Source organism: Aptenodytes patagonicus, chromosome W, assembly GCF_965638725.1.
Source record: "Aptenodytes patagonicus chromosome W, bAptPat1.pri.cur, whole genome shotgun sequence".
Classification (NCBI taxonomy): Eukaryota; Metazoa; Chordata; class Aves; order Sphenisciformes; family Spheniscidae; genus Aptenodytes; species Aptenodytes patagonicus.
This window is the reverse complement of record NC_134981.1, coordinates 41,760,087-41,784,912: the sequence shown is the minus strand read 5'-3', so window position 1 is coordinate 41,784,912 and position 24,826 is coordinate 41,760,087. Positions and strand designations below refer to the sequence as shown.

The following is a 24,826-nucleotide window of genomic DNA, read 5'->3' as shown; positions in this document are numbered from 1 at the left end:
TTAGGATGAGAATAATGTTGATAACACACCGATGTTTTAGTTGTTGCTAAGTAGTGCTTACACTAGTCAAGGACTTTTCAGCTTCTCATGCCCTGCCAGCGAGAAGCTGGGAGGGGGCACAGCCAGGACAGCTGACCCAAACTGGCCAAAGGGATATTCCATACCATATGGCGTCGTGCTCAGTATATAAACTGGGGGGAGTTAGCCGGGGGAGGGGTGACCGCTGCTCGGGAACTGGCTGGGCATCGGTCAGTGGGTGGTGAGCAACTGCATTGTGCATCACTTATTTTGTATATTGCTTTATCATCATCATCATCATCATCATCATCATCATCATCATTATTCTTTTCCCTTCCTTTTCTGTCCTATTAAACTGTCTTTAACTCAACCCACGAATTTTACTTTTTTTTCCTGATTCTCTCCCCCATCCCACTGGGGGTGGGGGGAGTGAGCGAACGGCTGTGTGGTGTTTAGCTGCCTGCTGGGTTAAACCAAATACATCAGCTTATTTAATTTTTTATCTGTTGTAAACCTTTAAACAGTGCTGTACACAATCCTTTCTGTTGCAAAGGCAAGGTATTTACGAAAATTAATATGGTATAGGAAAAGTAAGTTATTTCTCAGTTGGGAAGCTGTCTGTCATCTGAAAAGCTGATTAAGTAACCTGATTTCATTAGTAGATTAGGAAACTTTACTGGCTACTTTTGAAAAATGTCTTCATATGTAGTTATATCAATGGGATAGCAAAGGAAAGCAACAGACTTTTCTTAACTTGATTGAAGGTTGATCTAGGGAAAATCAGTCATCAGACCTTGAAATAATCTCTGGAAGCCTTAAACTATTTTTTTTTTCTATCTACATACAATTAGAAATAATATAGTGGAGTTTATTTGGTTTTCAGTTGTGAATCCAAAAGTTCTATGCATTTTACTAGAAACAGAAGATGGTTCTTTTTTCTTTCTAACCATGTGCATAAATACCAATGGACTGTATAGTAAATCGTTCAAAAATTCTAAAATTGTCGCAACTTAAAAGATAGAATTGTTTTTAGAAAAAGTATCGCCATAAATTTTACAAGCTTGCTACCTTTTTCACCTAAATAAAGTAATTGAAAGGAAAAAAACCTATTAAGTTAGCACTGTATACTCGCAAATTATTTCTTCAATAGATCCTGAAATATAGGTCAAGGATTGAAAGGAAGTCATGAAGAGAACTCAGATTTCCTTGCCATAATGCTTCAATTTTCTCCACCCCTAAAATAGGTAGCAGTGGTGGTTATTCAGCTAACAGAGGGTTTCAGTCACATATGGTTTGCATAATCCTTAACTTTATATAGAAGGATCTGAACCTACACTATAATTGGAACTTACTATCAGTATGCTTTCTTTTTCCCAGTTGGGTTTTCCGGATCCTTTAGGCATAATCCATAGCTGAAAACATAAAGTATCTAGGGGGTTTAAAATCTGTTTATAGGTAGCACTATTGGTCGCAAACTGTGATGAAGTACTTTGTGTAACTTCAAGATTTGAAATTAATATATTTTCAATTTGCTCAGTGTCCCTAGCTGTGTAAAGGCACTTGGTTTAAGAATGTATTATTTTTGGTGAAATAATATCTTAAAGTTGCATTTTGGAGAAAATGTTTATAAGGGTGGGAGTTATCTTGCCTAACTTCTAAGCATTTCAAAATCATCCTGATGTTCTTTTAATGGTCAATGTAGAGAAACAGACCTTTCCAGAACACAGTCCGTATGACCTATTATGTGCCTATTTTTAGAATGAGGTAAGTGTTGGGGATTTTTTATGGTACCCCTCGAGGCGAATTAAACACACGTTTGTGCTTAAATATAAAAGAAAAATTTAATGAACAATGCATTGGGCAGAGTCCTACCGCAATAAGCGGTTCTACATGGAGTCTGCAAAGATGCGTCACAAGCAGATTCCTGATATACACTTGCACCAGCACCAGTCCCGAGAGCGGTTGCATGGGGCACCTCAGCCTGGTGGTGGGTCCATTCCCCCAGCCCAGCTCTGCTGCTCAAAGGTGGCCCCTGAGCTTGGGCCCCTGAGTGCTCCCATTCCTGGATGGCTACAAGACAATGCTGAGGCTGTTTCTTATCTCATCACCCAGGGAAACTTGACTCCCTTGCAAGGAGCCATACAGTCTCTGGCATTCCTACTTCCAGCCAGTTTAACCCCTTCTTGCAGTTGGGCCTCCTTGCCCTCCATGCTAGATCATTCCTCGGTCACAAATTACCACTCCTGAGCAGTTACAATTAGAATTTTCCCTTCATAAGTCTTCCTTTAGAGATATCTGTTCTTTCTGTTAACTATAAAGGAAGTTTAAATTGATTACTGTAAACTTAAGAGTCAAGTTAGATGCTGTGATTAGGCCACCCTAATGCACATATATGAGTACTTCTCTGCATATAGATGAAATACAGCAATGCATATGTTAAATGTGTGCTGCTTAATGAAGTGCAATATTGCATAATCAGATGGTTTCCTGAGAGATACCCTAAAATGGATTTTCACATAAACTGCATCTTAAAATCCTTCCAATATTTTAAAAAGTACAAATATAAATTATTATGTTATCGTGTAGTGGAAAAAATGTGTACAATTTACTCTTAAAATCTTTTTGTGTCTTCCTTTTTTGTTTTTTAAAGCAGGTAATGTCTGGAGTGATCTCCAAGTACTTTATTTAAATATAGACTTGATATTGCCTGCCATTTGAAAATAAAAAAATCAATTATAATGGGCTGCAGCTCATAGTAGTAAGAGTTGACAGTGTATTATGAAAAATTTATCTTAATCTACTGCATAATTTTGGAGCTAATAATTTTAGAAATGCATTAAAAAGGAGAATATTCAATAAATATTTTTAAAACAGCTTGATAACAGAACAGGTAACCTCTTAGATATTCATATTTATGGAATTGGGGAAAGGACTTAAGATATAATACTGTTGTAAATAGTTGTAAGATAAACTGCTGGACTAATCAAGCGTGCGTCAAACATACAAGGCCAAAGCCAACGAGCACATCACATATACAAAGCCAAAGTTAACGAGCACATCGTGAGATAGATAAGTACTAGCAGAAACTGGACGAGGACAACCAAAACTGTGGCAAATGGCAGTGATGAGCCAATTTGTGACCATATAAGGAGAAGGGCCCAAAGGTTCAAGAAAAGTTCACCTCCTGCAAAGACCACCAGAGACCACCAGAGACCACCAGAGACACCTGAAGATGCTCCTAAGGACTCAAAACGCATGCGTGAAAGACTATGCAGATACTGTAATTAGTTCCTAGAAATATAATGAATATGCATGATTATTCCAAGAAATTAATATGAATATGTATATCGCAGAACCATATAAGGGACGGTTGATGCAACATACGGTGTGCATGCTAGGAGGAGAGATCCCCCATGCACCCGGCCGAATAAAGTAATGCCTGCTCTTTAATACACCCAGCGTTAAGGAGTTTCATTCCCGATTTTCGGTGACAATACCAGACTATATAGTCTCTCTTTTTTATCAAAATGAGAATGGGATAGATTTTTCTTTCCTAGATAATACTAAATGTGCTGTTAGTTGATTTTCTTTGGTAGTTGAGAAATCTTGAACACATACACGTGAAAGCAGAGAAACACAAGTTTCATCTTTTCATATGTTTTTTGTTTAGTAAATAGTCACATAATAATCTAAGCAACAATCCCATGCCACTGGTCACTGTTTCTTATAAAGCAGGTCTACACTACCTGTGAGGAGAATTTTTCATATTTAAGAAATTTTATCTCATTATTGATAGAAGTGCTTCTTGGGGCATCCCATTCCCTGCTGTTTGTACGTATACCTTGTGTTTCCCGCCCTCCCTCACCAAAAACAGCACAAAGTTACTTTATCTGTTGTTTGAATATTTCTAAGTGACAGAGAGAAACTTTTGGTGTTTTTAAAGCAAAAAATCTATTTTGTCTTTCCTGACATTTATTTATATATATAAAAATTCTTGCAACTTCTCTGTTCTTATGCAAAGAGTTAAGTTTTTGCTGCTTCCACTAATCATCATGTCCCGAAAACTAAGAAAAGAAAATCTAATTGAAAGAATGCAGATTTTGTAAAACTACCTGGAAGCTTTTCTAAGACTACTTGGGAAAGCTCAGTAGACATTTGAGAGAACAGCTTTTGCATCAAATGCTTATTGTGTATGGGGGTTTTGTTTGTTTCTAAACTAAAGGGCAACAAATCTCTGTGTTCTCACCTCATGTCTTCTAAAATCTCTTGTCTTTAGTCAAGGAGGGCCACCCAGGGACCAGCCGCCTCAGGGCGTGTTTCAGCATCCCAAAAGTTGTCTCCTCTTACGGCCAGGAGGACACCAGATTCCACAAACCCGACAATAAGCCAACAGCGTTAATTAGTAGTATTAAACAGCTCACATAAGGGTGAACAAGGACCTTGGGAGCACGCGCAATAAAACCACCCACATCAATCCCAGTTAGGAAGAAGGAGGTATATTCCCTCATCCTCTCCACAAGATAGCTCCCCCAGCACAGTAAGGGCATCAATGCCAGGGCAAAGTGCATAGCCATTGTTTGTATTGGCATGTTCCCAAGCTCAGCAAAATAAAGAGATAAGCAGTGCATCCGGGAAACTCCGTGACCCGCACAGAAGCTTGCAACTTCATAGCTATTATAACTATAGCACACTCAATTCAAATCTGCCGTTGTCTTGAGTCCCGTGTTGGGCACCACAAAGGACTGTGGTGGGTTAACCTTGGCTGGCCGCCAGGTGCCCACCAAGCCGCTCTATCACTCCCCCTCCTCAGCAGGACAGGGGGAGAAAACAAGATGAAAAACGCGTCAGTCGAGATAAAGGCAGTTTAATAAAGAAAAGCAAAGGCCTCGCGTGGAAGCAAAGGAAAACAAAAGATTTATTCTCTACTTCCCATCAGCAGGCGATGTCCAGCCACTTCCTGGGAAGTAGGGCCTCAGTACTGGTAGCAGATGCTTCAGAAGACAAACGCCTTAATAACGAATGCCACCCTCCTCCTTTCTCTTAGCTTTTATTGCTGAGCAGACATCATATGGTATGGAATATCCCTTTGGTCAGATTGGGTCAGCTGTTCTGGCTATGTCCCACCCAACCTCTTGCCCACCCCCAGCCTACTGGCCTTTGGAGGCAGGGGGGATGTTGGAGAGACAGCCTTGATGTTGTGTGAGCACTGCTCAGCAGTAGCCAAAACATTGGTGTGCTATGGACACAGTTCTAGCTACAAATACAAAGCGCAGCACTGTGAGGGCTGCTACGGGGAAAGTTAACTCCATCCCAGCCAGACCCAATACAAATGTCTATGTTTTTCTTCAGAAAAAAAGAGACTTATGTGAGGAGGAACACCTTTTCTACCTTTTCTACCTTTTTCTCCCCAAAGGAACTGTCCTGGTTTCGGCAGGGATAGAGTTAATTTCCTTCCTAGTAGCTGGTACAGTGCTGTGTTTTGGATTTAGGGTGAGAACAATGTTGATAACACACCAATGTTTTAGTTGTTGCTAGGTAATGCTTACACTAGCCAAGGACTTCTTAGTTTTCCATGCTCTACCGACTGAGAAGGCTGGAGGTGCACAAGAAGCTGGGAGGGGGCACAGCCAAACTGGCCAAAGGGACATTCCATACCATGTGACGTCATGCTCAGTACATAAACTGGGGAAAGCTGGCCGGGGGGGCCGCTGCTCGGGGACTGGCTGGGCATCGGTCGGCGGGTGGTGAGCAATTGTACTGTGCATCACTTGCTTTGTGCATTATTATTATTGTTATCATCATCATATTATTATTATCATTTTATTTCAATTATTAAACTGTTTTTTATCTCAACCCACGAGTTTTTCTCACTTGTGCTCTTCCAATTCTCTCCCCCATCCTACCGGTGTCGGGGGGGAGTGAGCGAGCGGCTGCGTGGTGCTTAGTTGCCGACTGAGGTTAAACCACGACAGGAACAAAAAGCTGTGTATGTTATATTGTTACGGTAAGTCGGCAGACAAAAAAACTCTCTAAGACTTAATTTGGAGTTTTAGAAAGCAGGCATTCTTTATTGCGGCGCCGGGCGCACAGGGGTTCGCTCCACCTAGTGTGCGCACCGGGCTGCTCAACTATGGGATTTATGTACAATCAGAATATACATATTCATTAAATTTCTAAGAAATGATTAGCATATCCATGTTATTTCTTGGAACTCATTAACATATGCAAAAGTCTTTAACGCATGCGCTCTTATGTTCATTGGTGGTCTTCCAGGGTCCTCTGGTGGTCGTCGATAGTCTTCCTCACTGTGTCCGCTAATTGAACTCAGTCTTTTCACCTAGTTGCAGTAGCTGATTTCAGCATAACTTCCTTATCCGTTCCACCCCTGTACACAGAGCTTCAAGGATTCCTTTTATCTATGGAATGTCCAGTCTGCAGAACATTTAGTTACTTCGCTTCGACAAAGAAAACCGTATGTCTCCTTAGTATTTCGGTATCAATATACACACTATACTTATATATGTACTATATATATGTATTTGTGTGTATGGATGTATGCATGTGTACAAACATGCATTCACATATAGTTAAATAAAGACTGAGGCAGTGTTTTAACCCAGATTATTTCATCAACACACATGCAGTGGCTTGAATGATGCTATATTTTGGTCTTTGAACTCTGGATTTTTGTAGTGAAGAATCTTGAATGCACCCACTTGGGGTTGTGCATTCTGACAGAATTTGTATAACTCCACTGTGGTTAAAAATGCGTTTATTCACTTCCCTGCATTCACTGTTGTGTAGTTTGATGGAATATTTTTCATCTAGCTTTATATTTTACATTGAAGATACAATTGTCTTATTTTTGGTTTGATATAACTTCTGTAAATTCTTATAAGTATGTAAAATTTGCATTTAAACTTTGGTTTAATTTTTCCTCTTATGCAAATACATCTGCTTACTACAGTACATCCCAGTTTTGTATAGACTGACAAAGGAATGTTCCATAGCTTCTGATGTTACTTATATATACAATCACTGTTATAGACAGCCTTTGTATATCGTAAACAGACTTCTGTTACAGTCCCTGCCTTACACACGTGATCCAAGATGCTTGTATGGGGTATGTCATCACTGTGGGAATACAAATTTGAATTTCTTGTTTGGAAATTCTCAAGTATCGTATAAGAATTATGGTTTTTTTTTATTTGTGAGGAACAGAAGTTTCAAAAATATATATACACACATACTTAGAATAATGTGTCATTTGTAGATATGGATATTTAATGAAAAAGAAACCCTTCAACTGAATCCCATGTGTTTCTTAACCTTTCTTCACTCTGTTTTTCCTAAGCTATTCTGAATTTACTAACTTCTGTATTAATTTTTCTGTTTGTGTCCATTTCCTTTTAAACATTCACAGTGCTTTGGCTGTTTACAGCAGTGATTGTATTGATGATGGTGTCTCTTGGTAGTTTGAATGGCACAGATTAAGAAAGAATCTGAAACTCATGTGGGTCTCTAGACTTGGTTTTGTTCCTCTATAATCTGTTTGTTATGTGTCACTTTGGTTTTTGTGTAATCTAGTGGTTATTAATTCAGTAATTCAGTTGATCTTGATTTTTTTTTTCAATTTGTTATGTACTGCATAGTTCGTTAAAAGAAACTATATTAGTCACTTGGAAGGGACATGTTAATTAGTCACATGTATGTTATTGATAAATCTGTGGATAGCTGGATTAATAACAGTTTGATAGAGCTATTTAATGGATAAAGGTTGAATGCAGGTAGTATAACTTAAAAATAAAAATAAAACTTTGTCTTTCACAAGTTAAACCTGCGATGTATCTGTTCTTCTATTAAAAATATAATAATTGAATTAATTCTACTAGCTATTTTTATTACACAACTTGTTAATCACAATATAAAATTATTCTTTTTTTTTTGCTCTGCTAACAAATTTAACATCTTGTAGGAAATAGCTTAGGTTTTGGTTTTCTTATACTGAACAGCTTTTTATTCTTTAGAATAAATAAATAGGTGACTCACTTGTTTTTTATTTTAATCTCCTCCTGAATTGGTTGTAAAAATGCTGGTATTCCAGAGTAAAACTATGGAATGTTGTTTACTTTTTTGATTAAATGTTAGATACTGTTGAGTTGAAAGTAGTCTCTGATCCCCCCTGCCAATGCTTATTTTCTTTCTTTTCTTTTAGGGGTCCTGTGTCTAAACTAACCTTCAAAATGTTCCTGGCTGTTCTGCGTTCACTTATTCGTGTTTTTTTTGACATTCCCTGGCATGCAACTGGCTCAAATGCATCTGGATGCTCTGAATTTAGCAACAGAAAACATAACACAGTAAGAGAATACAGAATCATAGAATCATTTAGGTTGGAAAAGACCCTTAAGATCATCGAGTCCAAGCGTAAACCTAACACTGCCAAGTCCACCACTAAACCATGTCCCTAAGTGTCACATCTACACATCTTTTAAATACCTCCAGGGATGGTGACTCAACCACTTCCCTGGGCAGCCTGTTCCAATGTTTAACCACTCTTTCAGTAAAGAAATTTTTCCTCATGTCCAATCTAAACCTCCCCTGGCACAACTTGAGGCCGTTTCCTCTCGTCCTATCGCTAGTTACTTGGGAGAAGAGACCGACACCCACCTCGCTACAACCTCCTTTCAGGTAGTTGTAGAGAGCGATAAGGTCTCCCCTGAGCCTCCTTTTCTCCAGGCTAAACAGTCCCAGTTCCCTCAGCCGCTCCTCATAAGACTTGTTCTCCAGACCCTTCACCAGCTTCGTTGCTCTTCTTTGGACGTGCTCCAGCACCTCGACGTCCTTCTTGTAGTGAGGGGCCCAAAAATGAACACAGTATTAGAGGTATGGCCTCGGCCCATCAATCTAGCCTGTCCAGATCCCTCTGTAGAGCCTTTCTACCCTCAAGCAGATCAACACTCCCACCCAACTTGGTGTCGTCTGCAAACGTACTGAGGGTGCACTCCATCCCCTCGTCCAGATCATTGAGAAAGATATTAAACAGAACTGGCCCCAATACTGAGCCCTGGGGAACACCGCTCGTGACCGGCCGCCAACTGGATTTAACTCCATTCACCACAACTCTCTGGGCCCGGCCATCCAGCCAGTTTTTACCCAGCGAAGAGTACGCCCGTCCAAGCCATGAGCAGCCAGTTTCTCCAGGAGAACGCTGTGGGAAACGGTGTCAAAGGCTTTACTAAAGTCCAGGTAAACAACATCCACAGCCTTTCCCTCATCCACTAAGTGGGTCACCTTGCCATAGAAGGAGATCAGGTTAGTCAAGCAGGACCTGCCTTTCATAAACCCATGCTGACTGGGCCTGATCACCTGGGTGTCCTGTACGTGCCGTGTGATGGCACTCAGGATGAACCGCTCCATAACCTTTCCCAGCACCGAGGTCAGGCTGACAGGCCTGTAGTTCCCCGGATCCTCCTTCTGGCCCTTCTCGTAGATGGGCGCCACATTTGCTACCCTCCAGTCAACTGGGACCTCCCCGGTTAGCCAGGACTGCTGATAAATGATTGAAAGTAGCTCGGTGAGCACTTCCGCCAGCTCCCTCAGTGCCCTTGGGTGGATCCCATCCAGCCCCGTAGACTTGTGTGTGTCTAAGTGGTGTAGCAGGTCGCTAACCATTTCTCACACATAGGTATATGCTACTCAGTCTTAAATCTCAGTTTAATGTCTGAAAATAGACAAGGCAAACTATTCCAATAAGAAGGCAGTGACTGACTAAGACTTCTGTTGCTGCCTGCTTTTCATATCTCCAGCAGTCTTGCCTCTTGCAAGCAGCACCTCTCCAGCACCTGCCTCTTTGTGCTCAACCTGCCCTCTGCTTGTTACAACGCCATTACCAAAGTATCTCGACTAATTAACTTACATTCATTCTGCCAATCCACTCGCTGCCTCAAATAAAAGCATTCTATTTGCCTTCTCTTCTACAGAACAACATTAACTGCAAAACAGTATTATAACTCAAAGTTCCGTTCTTTGGCCATTTTTCCTGATCCTCCAAAACATACAAAGGCCACCAATGGTTACAATATTCAGTCATCTGGCTTTTGTGCAAATCATCATGTAAATCACCCCAATGCGCTAACAAACACCCCAATGGCGAGGTTTTTGGTATCTTTTCATCTGTTGCTAAATTCCCAACACTCTCACTCTTAAACAGTTTTACAAATCCTGATGCCATCCCAACAAAATATTCAAAGGTAACAAGATAGAGTTCAAAAGTAACAGGTAGAGTTCGAAGGTAAACAGATAGAGTTCAAAGGTAACAAATAGAGTTCAAAGGGGAAGTTTGGGGGAACATTGTCACTGAGGATGAGGAAAAGGCTGAGGTACTTAATGCCTTCTTTGCCTCAGTCTTTAACAGGCAGACCAGTTATCCTCAGGGTACTCGGCCCCCCGAGCTGGAAGACGGGGACGGCGAGCAGGATGAACCCCCCATAATCCAAGAGGAAGCAGTCAATGACCTGCTACGCCACCTGGATGCTCACAAGTCTATGGGGCCGGATGGGATCCACCCGAGGGTGCTGAGGGAGCTGGCGGAGGAGCTCGCCAAGCCGCTCTCCATCATTTATCAGCAGTCCTGGTTAACAGGGGAGGTCCCGGATGACTGGAGGCTTGCCAATGTGACGCCCATCCACAAGAAGGGCCGGAAGGAGGATCCGGGGAACTACAGGCCTGTCAGCCTGACCTCGGTGCCGGGGAAGATTATGGAGCGGTTCATCTTGAGGGCGCTCACAAGGCATGAGCGGGACAACCAGGGGATCCGGCCTAGCCAGCACGGGTTCATGAGAGGCAGGTCCTGCTTGACCAACCTGATCTCCTTCTATGACCAGGTGACCCGCCTAGTGGACGAGGGAAAGGCTGTGGATGTGGTCTACCTGGACTTCAGCAAGGCCTTTGACACCGTCTCCCACAGCATTCTCCTCGAGAAGCTGGCGGCTCACGGCTTAGACAGGTGTACTCTGCGCTGGGTCAAAAACTGGCTGGACAGCCGGGCCCAGAGAGTTGTGGTGAATGGAGTTACATCCAGTTGGCGGCCAGTCACGAGCGGTGTTCCCCAGGGCTCAGTACTGGGGCCGGTCTTGTTTAATATCTTTATCGATGATCTGGATGAGGGGATTGAGTGCACCCTCAGGAAGTTTGCAGACGACGCCAAGTTGGGCGGGAGTGTTGATCAGCTCGAGGGTAGGAAGGCTCTGCAGAGGGACCTGGACAGGCTGGATCGATGGGCCCAGGCCAATTGTATGAGGTTCAACAAGGCCAAGTGCCGGGTCCTGCACTTCGGCCACAACAACCCCATGCAGCGCTACAGGCTTGGGGAAGAGTGGCTGGAAAGCTGCCTGTCGGAAAAGGACCTGGGGGTGCTGGTTGACAGCTGGCTGAACATGAGCCAGCAGTGTGCCCAGGCGGCCAAGAAGGCCAATGGCATCCTGGCCTGTATCAGAAACAGTGTGGCCAGCAGGAGTAGGGAAGTGATCGTGCCCCTGTACTCGGCCCTGGTGAGGCCGCACCTCGACTACTGTGTTCAGTTTTGGGCCCCTCACTACAAGAAGGACGTCGAGGTGCTGGAGCGTGTCCAGAGAAGGGCAACGAGGCTGGTGAGGGGTCTGGAGAACAAGTCTTATGAGGAGCGGCTGAGGGAACTGGGACTGTTTAGCCTGGAGAAAAGGAGGCTGAGGGGAGACCTCATCGCTCTCTACAACTACCTGAAAGGAGGTTGTAGCGAGGTGGGTGTCGGTCTCTTCTCCCAAGTAACAAGTGATAGGACGAGAGGAAATGGCCTCAAGTTGTGCCAGGGGAGGTTTAGATTGGACGTGAGGAAAAATTTCTTTACTGAAAGAGCGGTGAAACATTGGAACAGGCTGCCCAGGGAAGTGGTTGAGTCCCCATCCCTGGAGGTATTTAAAAGACGTGTAGATGAGGCACTTAGGGACATGGTTTAGTGGGCATGGTGGTGTTGGGTTGACGGTTGGACTCGATGATCTTAGAGGTCTTTTCCAACCTCAATGATTCTATGATTCTATGAAAGATAACAGATAAAGTGTCCAAACGGGGATTCCAACCCCTCAAACTCCAAATTCCAAACGGGGATTCCAACCCCTCCAAATGTCCAACCCAGCAATAGCTTTCGCTTATGACTTATGGGCAGACGCCTAGGCTTCCTACTGCCAAACGGGTACCCTCTTAGCCCCAACCCTGCGTAGCTTTCGCTGCGCCTTACAGGCAGGCTTGCGGGGTCTCCGACCCCACCAAATGGGGACTACAACCCCTTCCCAAACGGGGGACTCCAACCCCCTTCCCGGGTTCCAACTTAAAGTTTCCAAAAGAATGCCTTAATACTCACAATGTTCTTCGCTCAGGGGCTCTTCGGTCCGGGGATCGGAAGATCCTCTCCGAGAATCCCTCGGTGCCGGCTGAGGTTCCGCGATCCCAGGATCCGTCGAGGCTCAAGAGCAGGGTCCCATCTGGGTCGCCAAAACTGTTACCGTAAATCGGCAGATGAAGAACTCTCTAAGACTCAATTTGGGGTTTTAGAAAGCAGGCATTCTTTATTACAGCGCCGGGTGCAAGGTGGAATTCCACAAATCAAGCACACCTATGGCTAGATCACCGTTACATTTATACACAAAAATTATAAGGTAGTACACTCCCAGTTACAATGATTGGTTAATGATTTACATATAATTATAATATCGGTTGTGTCATTCTCTTCTGTTACTACACTTGCGCGGGGGAAGGGTCTTCACCTGGGCAAGGGTCTTCTTGACCTGTGGGTGTGTTTTTTAGTATTATAATGAAGGCAGTTCACTTCAGGACACCTTAAAAGTAGGTTTTGTTGCCAAGTTGGCCAGCTAGATATCTACCTTGCCAGGCTGTCAAATAACTCATCCCATATACAATAGAACCTAGGGGCTCTGGTTATGGTCTAGAGAGTCCAGAGAATAGGGAATAGGGACTTCAAGCAACACAGCCTCAAATAATAAGTAACACGGCGACCTATACATAACGCTACCATAGGGGCTAACTTATTGGAATCAAAATGTTCTTATAGTTGATTATTTCACAACCTAAAATTCAGTAAAACTTAAGATGAAGTTCAACATGCTGATCTATTACATTCTTTGCCTTGTAAGTGGAATACGAGTTAAAGAAGCATTCCTTTCCTTTCCTTGTGTGAGAGCTCCACCATGAATGTTTCTACTTCCTGCTTCCTTTCCCCTATATCTTTTTGGAAATTCAAATAGCTGTCTGGAAGAAGAGGTACAGCCACAGACTTTTTTTTTTTCTTCTAGATGGGCATTGTGCCTTTGTTAATAAGATTAGGTTAAGATCCAAAGAAAAAAAAGGAAGTGAAGAAATAGCTTCAGAAAGGCAGTAAACTGGAAACACATTAAAAGGGAATCTAAAACTCAATGGAAACTTTTGTTAATAAATATTGAATTTAGAGTAACATATAGGAAGTGAGTTCAATTATTAAAACTTTTATAGCTTTAAAATGAAAAATAAATTAAAATTGTCCTTTTCAGTATTTCAGTATTTCTTACACTATGATGACTCAGTGTCCTGGTTTTGGCTGGGATACAGTTAATTTTCTTCCTAGTAGCTGGTACAGTGCTGTGTTTTGGATTTAGGATGAGAACAAAGTTGATACACCAATGTTTTAGTTGTTGCTAAGTAGCGCTTACACTAGTCAAGGACTTTTCAGCTTCCCATGCTCTACCGACTGAGAAGGCTGGAGGTGCACAAGAAGCTGGGAGGAGGCACAGCCAGGACAGCTGACCCCAACTGGCCAAAGGGATGTTCCATACCATGTGACGTCATGCTCAGTATATAAACTGGGGGAAAGCTGGCCGGGGGGCCGCTGCTCGGGGACTGGCTGGGCATCGGTCGGCAGGTGGTGAGCAATTGCATTGTGCGTCACTTGCTTTGTATATTCTTTTATTATTATTGTTATTATTGTTGTTGTTATTATTATTTTATTTCAATTGTTAAACTGTTTTTATCTCAACCCACGAGTTTTCTCACTTTTACTCATCGGATTCTCTCCCCCATCCCACCGGGGGGGAGTGAGCGAGCGGCTGTGTGGTGCTTAGTTGCTGGCTGGGGTTAAACCACAACAGTCCTTCTTGGTGCCCAACGTGGGGCTCAAAGGGTTCGAGATAATGACAGATTTGATTGGAATGTGCTAGATCGAATTTATAGCTGTTATTGCTGTTTAGCTTTTAATTGACAGGCTCCTGTGCTTGCCATGGGGCTTGCTTGCCTCACTGTATATTAGAGTCTAATGCTCGTTAGTGGCTGCTTTTTGCTTTCACTGCTTGCTCTGCTGCTGTACTGCTTATCATCTTACTCTGCTGTGCCTGGGAACATTTTGATAACAGCAATGGCAATGCGCCTGGGCTGGCAGATAGCCAGGGCATCACTGCTGTTTCTGCGCTGCTGTACTGGACAGGCTGGAACTCCGGTGTGAACTCGAGTCGAAGGGCCTGTGACCTGTGGATGAGTCCACACGGGAGCAGGACACCCCGGAGCGTCTGTGGCTCTGGATAAGCCCATGCCAGAGCAGGTATATCTCGACGCGTCTGTGGCCGTGGTTATGTCTGTGCCACAGCAGGTATACCTCTGAAGGGATTGTGGCCCAAGGACAAGTCCACGCTGGAGAAGGTACACCTCAAAGCATCTGTGGTTGTGGATAAATCCATGCTGCAGCAGGTAGACCTTGAAGCATCAGTGGCTGTGCATGAGGTCATGCTGGAGCACCTCAAAGCGTGTGGCCATGGATAAGCCCACGACAGAGCAGGTACACCCCTGGAGGGACTGCAGCCATGGGTAAGGCCATGTTGGAGCAGGTACATCTCTGAAGGCATTGTGGCCCATGGATAATGCCGCGCTGGAGCAGGTGCACCTCAAAGCGACTGTGGCTATGGATAAGTCTATGCCGCAGCAGGTATACCCCTGGAGAGACTGTGGCTCATAGGTAAGGCTTCACTTGGAGCAGGTACTCCCCTAAGGGACTGCAGTCTGTGGATAAGTCCAAGCCGGAGCAGGGGCAAGGGGAGGAGTTCATTGCAATGTTAAACCCTATGGTCTGGTCCAAAGGGGCCAAGGGCGGAGACTGTAATGGAAATACCTTTAAATTGTTGTAACCCGGGATTTGAGTTGCATGTTATGGGAATTACTATAGCAAGAACCCCTTGTTGCTAGCCAGGCTAGGAGCAAGGGGAGGAGTTCATTGCAATGTTAAACCCTATAACCTGGCCCAAAGGGACCAGGGGTGGCGATTGTAATGGATATACCTTTAAATTGTTGTAACCCATGATTTGAGTTGCATGTTATATGAATTACTATAGCAGGAACCACCCGAACCAGTGGAAGACAAGTCTTACAAGAAGCAGTGCAAGTGCAGCAGCGACCCAACCTGAGCTGTCTTTGGTGCCCAATAACTCCACGCAACACACCATCTCTCCTGTCCTGAGTGACCACCATAACAGATGGAGCCCAAAGTCATGGACTAAATGAACTCAATGGACATTTTGTGGACATTTGTGGACATTTTAAAGACATTTCACAGGGGTGGTCCATAGACTAAGGGAATGATATCTGTGTATTGTATCAAAGGATGGGAAGGGTGGTGGTGGTTAATGAGGATGTATTGGCTAGTGTGGGACCTGAGCATGACGTAAATGGTATGGAATAAGGGGTGGAGAATGTGCTGGTTTTGGCTGGGGTAGAGTTAATTTTCTTCATAGTAGCTAGTATGGGGCTACGTTTTGGATTTGTGCTGAAAACGGTGTTGATAACACAGGGATGTTTTCGTTATTGCTGAGCAGTGCTTACACAGCGTCAAGGCCTTTTCTGCTTCTCACACCGCCCCACCAGCGAGTAGGCTGGGGGTGCACAAGAAGTTGGGAGGGGACACAGCTGGGATAGCTGACCCCAACTGACCAAAGGCGTATCCCATACCATGTAACGTCATGCTCAGCATATAAAGCTTTACTTATTAAACTGTCTTTATCTCAACCCACGAGTTTTCTCACTTTTACTCTTCTGATTCTCTCCCCCATCCCACCGGGGAGGAGTGAGCGAGCGGCTGTATGGTGCTTAGTTGCCGGCTGGGGTTAAACCACAACACCAACATCTTTCTTGACCTGTGGACATGATATCTTAGGCAGAAATATAGGATCTCTGAAACAGGACTTGATTAATGAAGAACTAAGAGGGTAATTAATATCCACTAGTATGGGGTTATGAAAAAAATAAATCTTTTCTAACTTGATGTTTAGGGGATATTAGAACTGATTGTTAAAGATAACATTTTGCAGCACCAAGCAAATTCTTTTTAAAGGTATGCCAATACTTTGTCTATTCAACTGCAACAATATAAAAATTGCATTACATGGATTAAAACTTGGTCAGATATCAATGTAGTTAGGTAATGCAATTATAAACAAAGAATCATTGCTGAGTGATTGTTTCTAATGGGCCCTGAAGAGATCAGTGTTTGCCCTTAGTGGTGTGTTTTTGTCAATGAGTAGATCATTATTGACTGTTTGCAGTTGTTTGACAGTGACTAAAGGAGAGTAGTAAATGCGGATGACATGTCATTGATACAAAGCTGTCTAATTTGGGTGTGGGGAAAATAATGCCTTTCCATATAAGGCAAATATAAGGTCATACATTTGTAAAAGAAAAAAGGCACAAGCCATAATTACAGAATGGGAGACTTAACTTGTAGGGAGCAGTGACTTAAAAAAATAATTGGAGATTAGGTAAATGATGAATTGCCACTTTAGTAATGTGGTCAAAATGATTAACGTGAATCTTGCATATATAAATAGGGAATAAGTTTTTGGATAAAATAGAATTAAAATAATCTGGTGTCACTTTTAATTTTGATAGCCTGTTTGGTTTTCCTTTAGCAGCATCCTTCCCTGTATATATTTTGGAGCTCTCTTAATCAATTTGTATCATTTCCTACAAATTCACCCCATTTTCAGAGCCTGCTTCAAGAGTCTTTCAGCCTTTCTACCTCTACTCAAATAAACACAAAGCGGTTCTTGCCACTCTGGCACATTCCAGTCCACTAATTCAATGGGATGTCTCAAATAAGTAGAAGCTCATTTCACAAGTTACTGAAATTCTTTGGACTGCTCCTCAAGGTTCCTAAGTAAAAATCTTCATTAAACTGGGTAATCTGACCTGTGAAAAGTGTTTCCCCTGGTCTGTATAGATAATAGAAATTAATCTGAGTATCTTTTTAATAAAGCAAAAAAAAAAATCACTAATATAGCAGCATATTTTCCATAATTATCTGTCTAAGATACTGACCCTCTAGATTAAAACAGTAATGGCTACTGTAGTTTGGTATTATGCCATTGTATGGAAATTTTCAACAACTGTCTTTTACTATAGTGTGGTATAATGCATGTAGTTCCTTTGGTTAGTTTGTTCAAATATCTAAAAAACTTGATTTATTCCAAAAAGCACTTTTTTTTAACTACAACCAGTGTGATTTCACAGTATGTAATATTACTGTTTTGTTGAGACTTGAGTCATACTTATAAAAAAAGGGAAGTAATTCTCTTATTTACCTTTCCCCCACTATTTTAAAATTTGTATTACTCTTTTTGAATCCGTACCACCAGTTTCAACAGTATGGTAACTGTATTTAATAACACACACCCCTTTATTTTTCCTCTTTCAGAACATTGCTACATATAAACTTCTTGGCTCCTTTACCTATGGTTCTACTGTGAGTAAAACCAATCACTAAGGACTACATTATGAACCCACATTTGGGCAAAGAGAGTGTACCTTTGTAAGATTCCCTTTAAAAATTTTTTCTGGAGTGTTGAGGATAAAACCTTAAGTCTAAGTAGTGCCCTGTAAAAGTCATAGCAACATGGAAAACTTAAAATTGTGGCTGTGAATAGCATCTGTCATGAAAGGTACCGTAGAAGTTCCAACTGAGCTGTAAAGGGCTTCTGTTATTTAGGAAGAATGAGAATTAGTCGCAGAGTGTTGAATCCGATTAAGAATGGTAAGGCAGTGGTTCCCAAAGAGCTGCTATCTTCTGGCATCTCTGTGTCAGAGTTCTGTGTTGTTCTCCCTAGGGACAGAATACCACTTCATTGACAGCTTCTAATACCTTACATCTTACTTATTGGTGTAAAGGGAGAAGTGATTTCACTGAAGACAATTGAGATAGATACATTGGCATGAGAACTGACCTAAGGTTCTTAGTAGTATGAGACTTGCCTTAAAATGTATGTGTAGAATCATAGAATCATAGAATCATTGAGGTTGGAAAAGACCTCTAAGATCATCAAGTCCAACCGTCAACCCAACACTACCATGCCCACTAAACCATGTCCCTAAGCGCCTCATCTACACATCTTTTAAATACCTCCAGGGATGGGGACTCAACCACTTCCCTGGGCAGCCTGTTCCAATGTTTAACCACTCTTTCAGTAAAGAAATTTTTCCTCACGTCCAATCTAAACCTCCCCTGGCGCAACTTGAGGCCGTTTCCTCTCGTCCTATCGCTAGTTACTTGGGAGAAGAGACCAACACCCACCTCGCTACAACCTCCTTTCAGGTAGTTGTAGAGCGCGATGAGGTCTCCCCTCAGCCTCCTTTTCTCCAGGCTAAACAGTCCCAGTTCCCTTAGCCGCTCCTCATAAGACTTGTTCTCCAGACCCCTCACCAGCCTCGTTGCCCTTCTCTGGACACGCTCTAACACCTCAACGTCCTTCTTGTAGTGAGGGGCCTGTAGATGAAGTGCATATGAAATTTGATAGCTAAAATATTTAAAAGCATAAAAAGGGAAAGAATTTTCAGGAAGAATTATATCTGAAATCAATATTGTATAAGTAGCATAGGTGACTGTCATTGTCACTTTATTAACCTAGGTAATTCAAAATAGTAGTATTCAGAGTTGAAACTGATATGATTGGCTGTCACTTTTATTGCTTTCTAGGTCTAAATGATGCTTCTGAGATAACTGTGATCACTGAGCTATTACGTAAAACATTGCAAATATATAATTTTTGTGTTTCCATTTTATTCTTCAGTTAATCTTAATGAGAGTTGTGCTATAGCAACATATCTAAGGCAGCTGAAGTACACATTTGGTATCTAGAACTATATATCTCAAAACTTGGAATTATCTGAAAGAGCTTGCTTTTTAGTGTCCTGTCTTCATTACTCAGAATTCAAGCTTTTAAGAGTTGTTCGCGTTTGCAAGCAAATGGGTACTAATTTGGATCTAATGCTGTAATAGGGCTACCAAGAAGTAGCAGTAAAGAGAATGGGTGGAAAAGTGAATATTACTTGCACGTGAACTCCATAACTGTGGATTGTGTGTAAGTACTTTTAACAATATACTTAAAGATTTCTTTACAAATAACTCTGTAGTGGTAGGTGACCTTTGGAAAACAACGTTACCCTTTTTATCCACAGAATGTCAGAAGATATATTTGACACCATGCGGTTGTGGATTATAATCCTGTTGTGTGCTTTACGTTTGGCTATGATGCACAGTCACTTACAGGCCTATCTGAATTTAGCCCAGAAATGTGTGGATCAGGTGAAAAAGGAAGCCAGCAGAATAAGTACAACTGATTTACAAAAAAATGGTAAGTATAATGGCACTAAGGTTACATATATTTGGAGTGCTCTGTCTGTGCAGATTTTTTTCATAGAAAAACATAAACATCTGGTTTGTTGTCTTCTGTGGCACCAGAACTGAAATTTGAATGAAGCTTCCTAAACTATATCCCTTCTAAAAATAGCACCATTACAACAAAATTCTGCAAACCAAAATATGCAAAGATGCATCATCCATATTATTCAGATGGCTTGTCTTAAGTTGTTCCTCCATTGTTCTAAGAGATCCCATCATGAAGTGTTCTTTACAAATATATTGGCAAGCCTTACGTTTATCTTGATGAGTTCAGCATGAATAGAACCTGGGGAGTGTATAGGGTAAGTGGTGATTTGTTAGTTACAGCAACAAAAAAAAGTCAGATTTAGATAGAAGGGCAAAATATTGTTGCCTAATCCCAACTGTGATTTTTAAATTGGGGCAAATTTTAAGATAGGATGGCTATATTTTGGGATAAAATAAGACATGTTTAGTTCTGTAAGACCACTCTCTAGGCACTAGCCTAGATATAAAACCGTCTGCCTATAAAACTGTTACTGTGGCAAGTGATAAAAGAGAAAGATTTCCTTGAGGGCTTTTTTTATAGAAAAATAATTTAAAAACCATCAACAAACAGAGGAGATAGAAATTTGTAAGCTTGGTATAGAGTGGTGTTGCATGTTTCCTGCAAAATGAACTTATTTCTAGTGTTACATGATAGTGCTGCCTGATAATCTTGCTGAGTCAGGGTGTATTCCAGAAGGAATATTCAAGTATGCCATAAGACAAAGCTTCCTCTTCATTTTTAAATTGTCACTACTATAATCTTGTCTTTGTCTCACAAATATCTTAAGGTTGTAAATGGACTGTGCAGTAGTTATTTCAAATATTTAGTTACAAAACAAGTGACTTGCTTTGGACTTCAGAAAAAAGGTTAGGAAATATAACTAGCAACAATTGTTTACGACAGAACAGTTCTAGTTGTTGTGAATGCATAATTTTAGTTTTGGGAGCTTTCATCTTATTGATAAAATAATAATGCCTTCTGTATCTGGTGTTTCCTAATCCATTTATCCAGTACCTCAAATATCTTCTCTTTAGGAAGCCCAGGGCCATTAAATATAGTCCTATCTGGTTTTACTAGCCATACCTACTTTCTCTTCTTCTGGTGCTTTTGCCAGTAAAATCTTTCCTATCTGTCTTCCTACACTGATCATTACTTTTTTTTTTTTTGCTCTTTTTATCATATCCCATCAATTATCTTAAAATATTTTGTCTCATGCTTTTTCTTCTGTCAATGTTTTACTGCTTTTTTTCTCATGTTAATTTTTTGATGTTTGATCATCTCAAAGCCCTTTGAGGTTTTAAAGCTATTTCGAAAAATGTCAGGGCTGCCTTGATCTTTTTTGCCACCCTATATTCTGTTCTTTGCTAAAATCCAGTTAACTATATTTTACTGCTTGCTTGCTATTGATTTTATGACTTTTTTCCTTCTTCATTTGATATAGTCTTTAAGGTCAACAGTTTATGTAAAATATGTAACGTAACAATCTTGAGAAAGCTGGAACAGATTGTGAGCAGGGGGAGGGATAAATCTGAGTGGATTTCAATGAACCATAATGTGTACCTGAAATAAAGATCATTTAAATGCTTTGTTATTGATGAACTGCTAATGAAAATTCCTCTTGTCGTTGTTTTAAAAGTACTGGTGTTTACCATTTGGATATCTTACAAATATCTCACTTTGAAAAGGGACTGAAATATTAACCAAAGTTTCATTTACTTTTTATCAGGCTTTGGACTGTTTCTACAGTCACAGTACTTCATTTTCGAAATGGGATTTAGTTTGTAATCACTTGGGATAACCATATATTTAGCTTTGAGGTAGCTTACAAAATTCTAGTGTGTTCAAATACGAATATTTGAATGATAGCATTCAGTTTGCATAAGCAAAATTAATTTTGTTTGTGTTAACAGAACTGCTACTTTTAATTATTTTCTTTCAGTGATTCCTCTTGGGATTGTAAGTGTCCTGAAACCAGAATTCATTATAGGGATCAGTTCTTCATTAGGTCTTTTGAAGACAATATTTCACATACCAAAACATGCTATAAAACTTTTAAAATAGCTTTTTTGCATAAGAATTGGGGTTTTTTTTTAATAAATTGCTTGTTTTTACCATAAAGGTAAAAAGCCATAAAGGTTTGCTTTGATCACCCAGAACTCATGAATTACCCTTTTCTCTTTTTCCATGTGGCTCGGGTATTCTATTATCTTTGTGTAATTGCACTGCAGTACGTTGCACCATTTGTAATGGTCTTTCACGCAACTCTGCTTTTGAAAACACTAGGTAGGCAAAATTTGATGAACAAAACTGTGCTCTATTCCATATAGAGCATTTATATTTTCAGTCTACTAAAGAACATTAGAACGTATGGGTACTCATAGCACAGAAATACATTGTAGTTTCCTGCCATTTAAAACTTGCAAAATCACAGAATTGTTTAAGTTGGAAGGGACCTCATGAGATCATCTAGTCCAACCCCCCCTGTTCAAGCAGGGTCAACTAGAACAGGTTGCCCAGGACCGTGTCCAGTCGGGTTTTGAGTATCTCCAAGGATGGAGACTCCACAACCTCTCTGGGCAACCTGTTCCAGTGTTTGACCACCCTTAGAGTAAAAAAGTGTTTTCTTGTGTTCAGATGGAATTTCTTGTGTTTTAATTTGTGCCCATTGCCTCTTGTCCCGTCACTGGGCACTACTGAGATGAGCCTGGCTCCCTCTTCTTCATTCCCTCCCATCAGGTATTTATATGCAGTAATAAGATCCTCTCTGAGCCTTCTCTTCTCCAGGCTAAAGAAGCCCAGCTCTCTCAGCGTCTCCTCATATGAAAGATGCTCCAGTGCCTTAATCATCTTTGTGGCCCTGCGCTGGGCTTGCTCCAGTATGTTCGTGTCTCTCTCGTACTGGGGAGCCCAGAACTGGACACAGGACTCCAGGTGAGGCCTCACCAGTGCTGAGTAGAGGGGAAGGATCACCTCCCTCAATCTGCTGGCAAACAGCTGATAAACAGCTTTTAAGCTGTGCTCTTCTCTTGCTGCTTTTGACATCTTTCAACAATGAGCTGTATTGTTGATTTAACTTTATTAATATCTGTTAATTTTTTTTTCAATATTTCAAACTTCAGTGGACTTTTTGAACAGAAAATGTAAGATGTGGGGTTTATTTCATTAGTGGGAGATCTGATGTCACTGTTTTTCTTCTTTCTTGTGAGGGATGTCTTTCACAGCCTACCATGCAGTGGTGGCATTCATTTTGACAAATGTGAACAGAAAGAAATAGGCATTATTAGTCTGTGATTCATTCCATCCTAAAACAGACATCTACATCTGGTGAGATGAATCATACCCAGCACTGACAGGGGTCCCAAGGCAACTGACTCACATGTAAAAGTTAGGATGTCAAAAGGTAAGGTTAATCCTACCCTGATAGCTTACTGGTATGATCAGGAAGCCATGTGGATGGACACAGCTAGCATTTACTAATTTATAAGTAAAATTTTGCAATTTTTTTGTTTGAAAAAAATATATAGGATTATCTATAAAGTTGCTAGAAATAACAGAACTAATCTAATTCTACAAATATCTTATATGTTACTCTGTTTTTTAACAGGTAATTATTCTTGGGGCATCTATCCAGAATCTGACACTCCAGTAGAAAACAATCTGCTTCCCAGTTCAGTTTATTATGAGTCTCCATCTGCTGATGGAAAGATGAAAACAACTGTAGTGCAAATAACAATGGCTTTGGGAAGCCTAAAGAATATTTTCACTCCTCTCCTATTCCGGGAACTCTTGTCTTTCCTCACCTGGTAGATCGCTGCTTGCCTCTTTTCCACAAGCCTTTTTGGGCTTTTCTATCACCAGTACCTGACTGTGGCATAAACAGATCAACTGACAAAGCAAGTATGAGGTCAAATTCTAGATACAAACCCAAGTACTCAAGAGGAGATGAAGAAAAAACTGTATATGAAAACATATCAACATTTATTCTTAAACACTTATTCTGTGTTCTCAGGGTGAATATTCTTATAATGTTTAAAATTGCAACTGGATTTGTTACTTTTTTACTGAAATGATAAGTAACATTGAATTATGGTACTGGGATTGAGTGACATTATTGTGTAGCAGGTATTGGTGGACATATTGAAAAGATAGCACCTCAGAGTATCTTTGTTTCCATTAAACAGCAAGCCACCCTCAAAATTTTCTATTTGAAGAATCAAGAGTCAGTGACTGAACTATGTTAGTAGGGTATTAGATATGCTAATGGTGGCTGCCTAGTAAGTAAAATCTTGAAATTGAGCCATACAATGGAAGAGTAGGGGGATATAAAAAAATTGTTGGCTAGCTATTGATCACTTTTCTCCATGAAAAATGAAATAAACCAACAGGGCAAAAGAGATACTGTATATTACAGTAAAGAAAATTGTATAAAATTTAAATTTAACGTAGGAATAGATGTGTGGGCCTGGCAGGTATTGCTGCCTAAACATATGCATGAATGCTTGTGCAGTAAGGAGTGTTATAAATATGATTTCAGTCCCTGCAGTCATTTTGAAGTAATGGCCATGTGGGACTTTTGGGTCTTTTAAATTTCTTCTTTTCAGGTAATGGATAAATTCCATTGAATTTACAAAATAATTGAAGTAGATTAGTGACACCAATCAAACATTTCAAAACAAAACAGTTTAATCCTGCTGAGTGTATCTGTGTAATGTACACATAAATATATATTATATATTAAATATATAATATATATGAAATCTATAAAATATTGAATCCTTATTTTAAATTGCTGAATGTATATTACAAGGCAGTGGGACAGGGATATATGTGTATCAAGTAATTTCAAGATCCCTTTTGAAACGAAAATTAAATTTTTTTGAAAGTTCAGTTGAAAGAGCTATTTGGTTTTGGTGCCTCTATAAAGGTACTTACCTATACTAAAGAACCTTTGCTATTTTGGAAGGAAAGAACTACTTAAATTGTTAATCTTGAAGTTTCTGTTCTGTCAGATCATCATCTTTTGCCAGTCTACACAATTACACAAT

The 24,826-nt window shown here is 40.9% G+C and overlaps 1 pseudogene; it reads left to right on the top strand.

Annotated features, from left to right (window-relative positions):
• The first annotated feature begins 1,750 nt into the window (after positions 1-1,750).
• LOC143172252 (transmembrane protein 161B-like) lies at positions 1,751-23,657 on the top strand (annotated as a pseudogene).
• The last annotated feature ends 1,169 nt before the right edge of the window (positions 23,658-24,826 follow it).